The 10,854-nt window shown below is 41.8% G+C and overlaps 2 protein-coding genes across 3 annotated transcripts in view; one reads left to right on the top strand and one right to left on the bottom strand.

The window, feature by feature from the left end:
* LOC137632537 (mucin-16-like) overlaps window positions 1-10,854 on the bottom strand; it is a 458,011-nt gene that overhangs the window by 284,683 nt on the left and 162,474 nt on the right. The window lies entirely within an intron of this gene.
* The window catches only part of LOC137632271 (kelch-like protein 30), a 56,595-nt gene continuing 46,249 nt past the window's right edge, over window positions 509-10,854 (top strand). The window contains exon 1 of one of the 2 annotated variants that reach the window (XM_068364164.1): window positions 509-577. The gene's annotated coding sequence lies outside the window, so the exon portion shown is untranslated. Of the gene's footprint in view, window positions 578-700; window positions 875-10,854 lie in introns of those variants that run through there. The other variant, XM_068364166.1, reaches the window with a different exon arrangement.

The raw sequence follows: 10,854 nt of genomic DNA, 5'->3' as shown, positions 1-10,854 counted from the left end.
AAATAAATATTACCAATTATGTTACAAAAATGTTTAAAAAGGTTTTATTTTATACATTCGCTTTGAATCCCATCAAGGTATACGTTATACATGGACACATGAAACATACTGAAGGAGTTAAACTTCGTGCTTTATTGGCCACTATGTGATAATATCAGGTTTAGATTTGCTGTAGTTTTTTACAACCGCCATACCAATTGATCAATATGAATTAATAACTATTACTTTACTCCTTATATCTATTATAGAGGAAATTAATACAAGGAAAATTGTCAAAAACATGTTTTGAGGCACCCATAAAAAAACTTATTAAACTACCCATAAAATACTTATTAAACTTCACATAAAATACTTATTAAACTTCACATAAAACACTTAACAAAATTCCCATAAAATACTTATTAAACTTCCCATAAAATACTTAATAAGCTTGGAATATATTCACAATCAAACTAGGATGAGCGAGAAGAGCCGTTCAAGAGATAATTACTCTCTACTATTACTACTCTTTTGACACTGAAGGTACTGTGTTGCAACTTTACAAGTAAACTATACGTGTAAAACCACTAAAACGGTAGTAAGTAAATTAAAAACACAAAATAAGTTGTCAATGCAATGGACAGACATTACAATATAAAGATAAATGTAAACAAGCTATGGTGTGTGCAGGAAATAACTACTGATGATTAACTCTGTAGATTGCAGCCGTTTGCACTTAGACTTTGTACCGTATGGAGAGTTCATAATCAAAGTAATCTGGCGTGAGCAACGTGGAACTATAAACCATTTTTTTTTTGGATGGGGTGATTTCAGCATTTTTTACCTTCGCTAGTAGCAGTGTGCTCTCGGGGTGTATGTACGATAGCGGCCACCTGTATGTATTATTATGTCTAACTTAGAATACGATAGTGTAAGGGGGGCGCAGGGGGGGGGGGCGCCCTAACTCCCGTTAGGTAAGTAGGTATTGACACAGCTTGTAGATTAGGTTACGGGGGAAAGTTTAGGTTAGTCGATATCCATTATGAATGTGTGAGGAACTGGCCGCTGATATACAAAGGCTCCGTGCTCTCAATCATAGTGTGGCGTTACGGACGGACACCAGGGTTCAACGGATAATAAAATTTATGTAGCAATTCTAGAACATTTCTAAATATGATTTTAATCTTGATAAAATACAATTGAAAATTGAAGTTTGGTGTGTCAACAGGGGCAGATTTGTAAAAATTTACTATAACCAACAGGGACAGATGGGTAAAAATTTACTATAGTACAATATTGCTAATGAAGAAAGTAAAAAGTGTTCTTGGTGTATTTATAGGTACTTAATGAATACTTGGGGGCGAAATTTGTTTTTTCAAATTATAGACCTTTTTAATCTTCCAGAACTTATAATTAAGAAATCACAAATTTTAAAAGGGAAATAAACATGGGCACTACTAAATCAAAAGTTCCCAAACTAACTTAAAGAGCCCTATCCTTACTTTCTATCAGGCATGGGTGGGTACACCCCCTGTGACCCCCTTAGTCAACCATACCTTAGCTTACCCTGAGATAAGTATCCGTCCTGGTTCCTTTCCAATCAGCTTTACTTCTGAAAATGGGTTTACAGGTGTATTTCCTGGTTTAACTCATCCATAAAGCTTGAAGCATATGTATTTCTTATGATTAGGTACATCAAAATTGTTCAAAATACCTACAAAAACACCAGTAACATGTCGTATCTCCTCTAAAAGGGAAATGGCTACTTATTTAGGATGCACTTATTTGGGATGACGTTAAATACCTGTACTATAAAAGAATTGTTTCAAATGTGTAATGTTGCCGGAGGAGGAGCCAATATTAAAATGTGTGGAGCTTGCATATAAGTTGTGGAGGTACTGTGGGAGTCTGACACAGAGAAAGTTACATGGCAGTAAAAACAATCCTTATGCGAGACAAATAACACAGAAAATAGGAGATCAAAGTTTAGATATGAAACCCTCCTCAGTTTCTTGAGTTTTGGCAATCAAAATTCAGGAGTTTCTTGCATTTTGGTGATCAAAATAGAGTATAAAGGGAATATTTACGAAAGTAGGCACCCAAGTTATTCTTAAATACCGAGTCTATGGGGTTCAAATTAGTATTTTAGCAAGGGTATATTCAATTATGTGGGTAAAAACTGATTTATGAATACTGTAGTACAATAAAGTAAAACCATCAGACCTAGGTCTCACCATTCTTAGCTGGTTCCCAGTCACATTAGAAAAGATTACACTGTTGCCTTTTATTGCTGTAGGCAAAATGGCATTGTATTTAAATGTGATAGTAATGTTATGAGGCTTTAATTTATTGCCAAATATGTGAATCATACATTTTCTAACTAGTTACCCTGTGTTTTATGTATCTCTGACCATTATCTTGGGGCCAACTCACCAGTTTTTGTGTTCCCCCTATTTAAGAAAAAAATGGGGAGAATCCCAGAAAAAAGCTGAGGACCCCCCCCCCAATTAGTGTACTATACTATACACTAATGGCAGATATATAGATCCCACTAAAATCATTTGGAAAATTATAAAGCTTATGCGAGTCATGGGGAAACCAGGGGCTATTAATGGGAGGGAGGGGGAAAACAGGGATATGTTGTAACCAAACTATAATTGCCCTACCTAATCTATCTATAATTTTCCCTTGCATTAGTATGACACTTCTGATATCTTTACGTATTCACATAATCTTGCTATTTCATATCGACTTTCTTTTATGCAACTTTTCCAAGATATGCTCTGTTGTCACAAAAAGAGAGTAATCTACTCATTCTTCCCTTAATAATGAAACCCAACCGTTGTGTGCAAAGGTTAAGGGTGTTGCAGGAGAGGCAAAGACTCCCACTTGTAAATAAGGATACAGATTTAAGTCAGGTTAGGTGGAGGTACCCTAGGTGAGTACAAATCTTCTTAATTTCCATACAACTCTTAATATATCATCGCCAAATTATAACATTGTTACCTGGATATGGTTTGTAACAAGTTCTTCAATTACAGTTAAATGTACAACTAACATAACACTATAAATCTGCTTCAATGTAGACATTAAATAAAAATTATGTATAACAAAGTCAGTGAATATTAGTTAGAAAACAAGGATCGCAAAGTCTTTAAGCAAACAAATGCCATCTGTTGGACAGAGTGCGTGATATACTTAATGAAAATTTATTTACCTTTTTAAGAAATGAAATTATAATATTCAATACTGAAATCCCATTTCACAAATATCTTAAAAGAAAGGGTCAAGATACATTAACAGAATTAGTTACAATCAATAATCCCCTCCTGCTTCAAGAAAAGGTCAGGAAATATTAGTAAATAAGTTACAAGCAGTAACCCCTCCTCCTATCTCGTCTCCCGTACGCCAGCCACGACTATCCTCAAAAGTAAAAGGTTATAATTTTTCCTTTAAATACCATTACAAACCTTTGAAAGTGAGTATACAGTATACAGTATGTGTATTTATGGATGTGGAATGCATCGAGTAAATTCCCTTCATTTCTCATGGGAAAAAGTTTTGGATTACGAACTTGCTCCTGGAACGGATTAAACTTGTATACCGAAGTACTACTGTATTATGACTTGGATATTTCTCTATAGCTTAATTTTTTACTTGTTTCTTTTTCTGTAATGGAATGCTTTCCTTATTGGGGCCCTAAGGCTTGTAGCATTCTGCTTTACAAGCTAGGGTAACAGTTTCATTGTATTAATAATAATATTGTAATAATGATGATAATAAAAATAGTGATGTAGATACTGTAATGATAATATATAATAATGACAATTTGCCCTTTAAAAAAAATGGGAAAGTTCTGGACTGCATACTGTATGGTACAATTACTGGTACTGTATATATATCTGGATTTTTAATAACCAAAATATTAAGAATAATACTGAGGGCAGGGCTGGACATCTACACCACCTACATCTCTTTTAATCTCAGAGACATTCAGCCATAAGTCCTTGGACATCTTGTTCTTAGAATCCCTTGTGGGTTCTCTACCCGAGCTCCACTGATAAGAGAAGTATCTTGCCTAGGGTACACTGTTGGTATGAGGTAAGAATGAATGTTGAGTGATATTTTTTCTCTCTCCTCTTCTCTTCCATTCAGCAACCCACTATATAAGCAAGTTGAGCCTGATTGCTGTTGAGTTCCAAAAGGGAGCATCATATTTCAAGCTATTTTTAACCAGTAGCTGTGACTCCATCGTCCCGTTTGACAATACGGCAGATGGTAAAGTCTGTTGTCTGCTTGCAATAGTTAGGCCTTCTCCATCATGAGGCTCAATATTAAACAGTATTCTAAAAGTTTTATTCCAGCTGTGACAGAGTTTTGGAATGATTACCTAATTGGGTAGTTAAATCAGTAGAACTTAAAAAATTCAAACTTGCAGAAAATGTTTTTATGTTGAACAGGCTGACAAGTCTTTCTATAGTTTATATATGAAAGATCTGTTTTAATGTTGTTACTGTTCTTAAAATTTTTTATTTGAATGGTTCATTTCTTCTCATATAGTTTATTTCTTTATTTCCTTTCCTCACATGGCTATTTTTCTCTGCTGGAGCCTTTGGGCTTGTAGCATACTGCTTTTCCAACTAGGGTTGTAGATTAGCTATTAGTAATGATAATACTAATAGAAATAGGGGTTCTTGTTATTTTCTAGAGCAAGACTACTATAAAATGAAACTTGAGTACAACACCCTGTGAGCTTCAGTATATCGTATAATAAGTAGTACATTCACTGCTTAACCTGGAAGGTAACATGCGTGGAAAGGTAGAACACTTCCAGAAATGTTCCTAGATAATATACCCAAATTAATGAGTCTCCATATAAAAAATGGAAATTGTTTTTTCCATGCGAGAACAGCTTTCAAACTTTCAAGATGATTGGCATTTTTTGTTAAGTTCAGTAGATAAACTTTATAGTATTTTATTATATGCCCTCTTCTCTCTCATCAACCCCGTATTTTATCTTGCTGTATAGCCATATACACGCTGTACTCTGGAACAAGTTCCCATCAGCCTTATATCCTGTAATTGACTAGGAAACTGACATTTTAATGTAGAAGTGAGCAAATTGGTCTGTTCACATAATGTCACACCTAAGGAGCGAATCCTAATGTAAAAGACCGGGGTTTGTATACTCAGGAACAAGTCATATATCTAGGGGATTACTGTATATATGTATTTTTTCAATATTAATCTTACCCGATGATCATGTAGCTGTCAACTCTGTTGCCCGACAGAAATCTACGGTCGGGATACGCCAGCGATCGCTATACAGGTGGGGGTGTACACAACAGCGCCATCTGTGAGCAGGTACTCAAGTACTTCTTGTCAACAAGAACTCAATTTTTCCTCTGTCGTGCCACCGGCTAGACCTACTGGGATACGCTGTTGATTCTGGAGTTATTGCTCACGATTTGGTGATGTATTTGCTCTAGAGTTTAGCCTTCGCTATTCAGGAAACTTTATCTTTAGCTTAGCAAGCTTTTGGAATTAATTTGAATTATTTATGGTGACGAAGAGAGTATGGACTCTCTTTCACTTTTTAATGGCCGACCCTTCCCTTAGACGGAAGTGTTGGTGTCGAAGAGAGTATAGACTCTCTTTCACTTTTTATTTTATATCTCTCCGCCCTTTATAGGCCTCTTCGATTAACTTTCCTTTAAAAAAAAAAAAAAATATATGCGACCTTTCCTAATAGTAGGCGGTCCTTACTTGGAACCGAAGTTAATTAACATTGAGCTCGTCATATCGTTTTTCTTGTTAAGAATTTATGCTATTTTAATTTTATGTTTTTGAAAGAATTTCTTTGATAAGTCTCGTACTGTTTTCAAAGTTGAACTAACGTTTTGTTTAGTCTCCGCAGTTGTTGACGTTCAGAACGTTCAACTTGCGCTCTATCGTTACGATAGAGAGAGAGTATTCACGGTTTCACGTTGCAGTAAGAGTAAACCGATTCTAGCGTTTCGTTCATTCTTTCTTAGCTTAAATGGTTTTAATTCTAATAAGGAGCTTTTTATTTGGGAAACCTTTCAGTTTTTTTCCTTTAACAAATAATATGTTTTAACGATATATATAATTGGGCTCATCTCTCAGGTTCTAAGTCAAGAGAGAGAGAGAGAGAGATAGAGACGGAGGGAGAGAGAGGAGGATAAACGTTTCGTTCAAGCGGGTAACGTTGTTCTCGGTTTTTTGCTCTTCTCCCTAGTCGATAGAGGGGAAGAAGGTAAAACGTTTCTAGAGTTTTATTCTTGTTCCCAGGCTTTATGCGGTGAGAGATTTTAAACGTAGTTTATTTGATCTAGTGTTTAGTCTCTTTTCCAGCCACTGAATTCTTTATCTTTCATTATGTTTTTCTGTTACATTGTAATACTGTTTTCGCAATTACTACCTTTTAATGAAGGATAGGATTGCGTGTTTCAGGTACAAACCACTTAAAGTTTCGAGTTCAGTGAAATAAGTGCAAACAGAAAATCAAAAGTGATAAAGTGATATGCGCAAAGTGTTACAGTGTTGCGTTCGAGGGTTCGTCTGTTCGTGCCAGTGGTTCACCTAGTCTGGGACCTCTTACAAGCTCCCAAGCCCAGGGGAGAAGTAATGTCGAAGGACTTATGGGTTCCTCAGGCCTTGATCGACGAACAGACGTTTCCCTCTGTGGTTTCGGGTGTATCTACACACGTTGCCAACGTGATCACCCCACCCACACAAAAGACGAGAGAGCCCATTTATTCCTCGTCTGCGGAAGAGGTTTCTCGCAGAAACCATGGACCAATCTTGCAGCTTTTAAGTGCAAGTCGGTCCCTTCCGCGCAAGTCCAACGGCCTAGGTGTAGCCACTGGGTCAGTTCGGACTCGCTGCAGTACGACAACTGCACACCTCCTAAGAGAGGCTAGGTGGTACCGCAACAGGCAGTAACTCCGTCTGTTGCCGCACCAGCTGTTTTAGACCCTCAGTCACAACGGACAGTAGCTCCGTTTGTTGTTGTCTTTCATAGACCCTAGTGGTCCATGCTGCAGACTTTACAGTCTCAGCTTGCTCCTTCATACAGGAGTATCATGCTGGAAGGTTGACAATGCAGCCTGTTTACCTACAACCCGCCGAGGTTGTGCGCTCAGCAGATACTGCGGCTGCCTGCTCCCACACCACACCTGTGAGAGCTCCTCCACCGATGCGCAGTCCTCACTGCCAGACGCATGTTCTTGCTGCACCATCTGCTAACATGCGTGAGCTGCCGCATCAGGAGTTGCCGGGTTCCAGCACTACTATGCGGCATTCTCCTCAGCCCATGCAGCATGCTCTGCAGACCTTACAGCATGCTCCGCATACCATGCAGCATGAGCCGCATTCCATGCAGCATGAGCCTCATACCATGCAGCATGAGCCTCATCCCATGCAGCATGAGCCTCATTCCATGCAGCATGAGCCTCATCCCATGCAGCATGAGCCGCATGCCATGCAGCATGAGCCGCATGCCATGCAGCATGAGCCGCATCCCATGCAGCATGAGCTGCATACCATGCAGCATGAGCCGCATGCCTTACCTCATGCTCTGCATACCATACTGCATGCTCTGCATACCTTACAGCATGCTCTGCATACCTTACAGCATGCTCTGCATTCCTTACAGCATGCTCTGCATTCCTTACAGCATGCTCTGCATACCTTTCAGCATGCTCTGCATACCTTACAGCATGCTCTGCATACCTTACAGCATGCTCTGCATACCATACCGCATGCTCCTCAACCCACCGCAGCCCCTCCCACGCACCAGCACTCTGCTTTTGTTGTTGCCAGCTCCCACACTCCGACTGTGGAGAAGGTTGACGATGCACCCGTGGGCCTACACCTCCCACGGTTGTGCGCCCGGCATGGCTTCATGCTCTCACACTCTTGTTGTGAGAGCTCCTCCACCCATGCACAGTCAACCCTGCCAGATGTTTGATGACTCCCACACACAGAGCACTCCGTTGCCGTGCGGGAGCTACCACAAGCTGCCGTGTTTTAACACGGTGTGTCAGCCTCCGCAACACACTGTGGTTACCGCCACTCGCCAGCAGCAAACTAGTCAGGCAGGAGTTGAGGCTTACCCTCACTGAGAGAACTTAGCTTTTCTCGGATATGGTTCCTGTAGATGAGAAAGTGCTGTTCTCCCTCCTTCTGATATTCCTTTGAGGACTCTGTCATTTGGAGAGGAGCCTTAAGCTGCTTAGCCTCCTATGGACTTTTATTTAAGCATAACATGCTTCCAGGGAGGGTAAATGGTTCCGCTTCAGTCGCTAACCCCGTCCGTGGCCACACCTGCTCCCATAGACCTTGAGCTTTGTTGCAAGACATGCAGTCCAAGCTTAGTCCTTGATAGAGGATTTCTTTTTACGGAGTCAGTGTGTCACTGGGAAGACGTTCAACAACCAGCAGAGGTGACTTGTTGTGACGCGGTGCGGCAACCTCAGCAACCCGATAAAGAGTTGTCTGTACTACCCAGACAGTCTAGACAGTTTCGGGTTGTCGCTGTACTTCCTTGCTTCCCCATGGTTGACAGTTCACAGACTGTGCAGCAGTACCATGATCTTGTGTCCGGCTCCATCAGACGACTGGCTTTTAAGAGCTCCCACAAGTCGTCGCTGTCTGGAGAATCTCAGATGGACTATGGATCTGACCAAGGAACTGGGCCTCCTGGTCAATTTAGAGAAGTCCCAGCTCGTCCCATCCCAGACCTTTGTCTACCTGGGTATGGAGATTCAGAGTCGAGTTTTTCGGGCTTTTCCGTCGGCCCCAAGGATCAACCAAGCCCTAGAATGCATCCAGAGCATGCTGAGAAGGAATCGATGCTCAGTCAGGCAGTGGATGAGTCTAACAGGGACACTTTCATCGCTGGCCCTGTTCATCGAGTTAGGGAGACTCCACCTCCGCCCCCTTCAGTATCATCTAGCTGCTCACTGGATAAAGGACATGACGCTAGAGACGGTCTCAGTTCCTGTTTCCGAAGAGATGAGGTCTACTCTAACGTGGTGGAAGAACAGCTTTCTTCTCAAGGAAGGTCTACCTTTGGCTGTTCAGAACCCCGACCGCCGTCTCTTCTCGGACGCATCAGACACGGGCTGGGGTGCGACATTGGACGGACAGGAATGCTCGGGAACATGGAATCAGGAGCAAAGGACACTTCACATCAATTGCAAGGAGTTTTTGGCGGTTCATCTGGCCTTGATAAACTTCAAGTCCCTCCAGCTAAACAAGTGGTGGAGGTGGACTCCGACAACACCACAGCCTTGGCTTACATCTCCAAGCAGGGAGGGACTCATTCGAGGAAGTTGTTCTAGATCGCAAGGGACCTCCTCATCTGGTCAAAAGATCGAAAGCTCACGCTGGGAACGAGGTTCATTCAGGGCGATATGAATGTCATGGCAGATCGCCTCAGCCGGAAGGGTCAGGTCATCCCCACAGAGTGGACCCTTCACAAGAATGTTTGCAGCAGACTTTGGGCCCTGTGGGGTCAGCCAACCATAGATCTGTTCGCTACCTCAATGACCTAGAGGCTCCCGTTGTATTGTTCTCCGATTCCAGACCCAGCAGCAGTTCACGTGGATGCTTTTCTGCTGGATTGGTCCCATCTCGACCTGTATGCATTCCCGCCGTTCAAGATTGTCAACAGGGTACTTCAGAAGTTCGCCTCTCACAAAGGGACACGGCTGACGTTGGTTGCTCCCCTCTGGCCCGCGAGAGAATGGTTCACAGAGGTACTGCAATGGCTGGTCGACATTCCCAGGACTCTTCCTCTAAGAGTAGACTTTCTACGTCAACCTCACGTAAAGAAGGTACACCCAAACCTCCACGCTCTTCGTCTGACTGCCTTCAGACTATCGAAAGACTCTCAAGAGCTAGAGGCTTTTCGAAGGAGGCAGCCAGAGCGATTGCCAGAGCAAGGAGGACATCCACTCTCAGAGTCTATCAGTCTAAATGGGAAGTCTTCCGAAGCTGGTGCAAGGCCAATGCAGTTTCCTCAACCAGTACCACTGTAACCCAGATTGCTGACTTCCTGTTACATCTAAGGAACGTAAGATCCCTTTCAGCTCCTACGATCAAGGGTTACAGAAGTATGTTGGCAGCGGTTTTCCGCCACAGAGGCTTGGATCTTTCCACCAACAAAGATCTACAGGACCTCCTTAGGTCTTTTGAGACCTCAAAGGAACGTCGGTTGTCCACTCCAGGCTGGAATCTAGACGTGGTCCTAAGGTTCCTTATGTCATCAAGTTTTGAACCTCTCCAATCAGCCTCTTTTAAGGACCTCACATTAAAAACTCTTTTCCTCGTGTGCTTGGCAACAGCTAAAAGAGTAAGTGAGATCCACGCCTTCAGCAGGAACATAGTTTTCACATCTGAAACGGCTACATGTTCCTTGCAGCTCGGTTTTTTGCTAAAAACGAGCTTCCTTCACGTCCTTGGCCTAAGTCGTTCGAGATCCCAAGCCTGTCCAACTTGGTGGGGAACGAACTGGAGAGAGTACTTTGCCCAGTTAGAGCTCTTAGGTACTATCTAAAAAGGTCAAAACCTTTACGAGGACAATCAGAAGCCTTATGGTGTGCTATCAAGAAGCCTTCTCTTCCAATGTCTAAGAACTCAGTTTCTTACTACATCAGGCTTCTGATTAGGGAAGCACATTCTCATCTGAAGGAAGAAGACCTTGCTTTGCTGAAGGTAAGGACACATGAAGTGAGAGCTATGGCTACTTCAGTGGCCTTCAAACAGAACCATTCTCTGCAGAGTGTTATGGATGCAACCTATTGGAGAAGCAAGTCAGTGTTCGCATCATTCTATCTCAAAGATGTC

Source organism: Palaemon carinicauda, chromosome 41 (assembly GCF_036898095.1).
Source record: "Palaemon carinicauda isolate YSFRI2023 chromosome 41, ASM3689809v2, whole genome shotgun sequence".
Lineage (NCBI taxonomy): Eukaryota > Metazoa > Arthropoda > Malacostraca > Decapoda > Palaemonidae > Palaemon > Palaemon carinicauda.
This window is presented reverse-complemented; position numbering and strand designations above follow the sequence as displayed.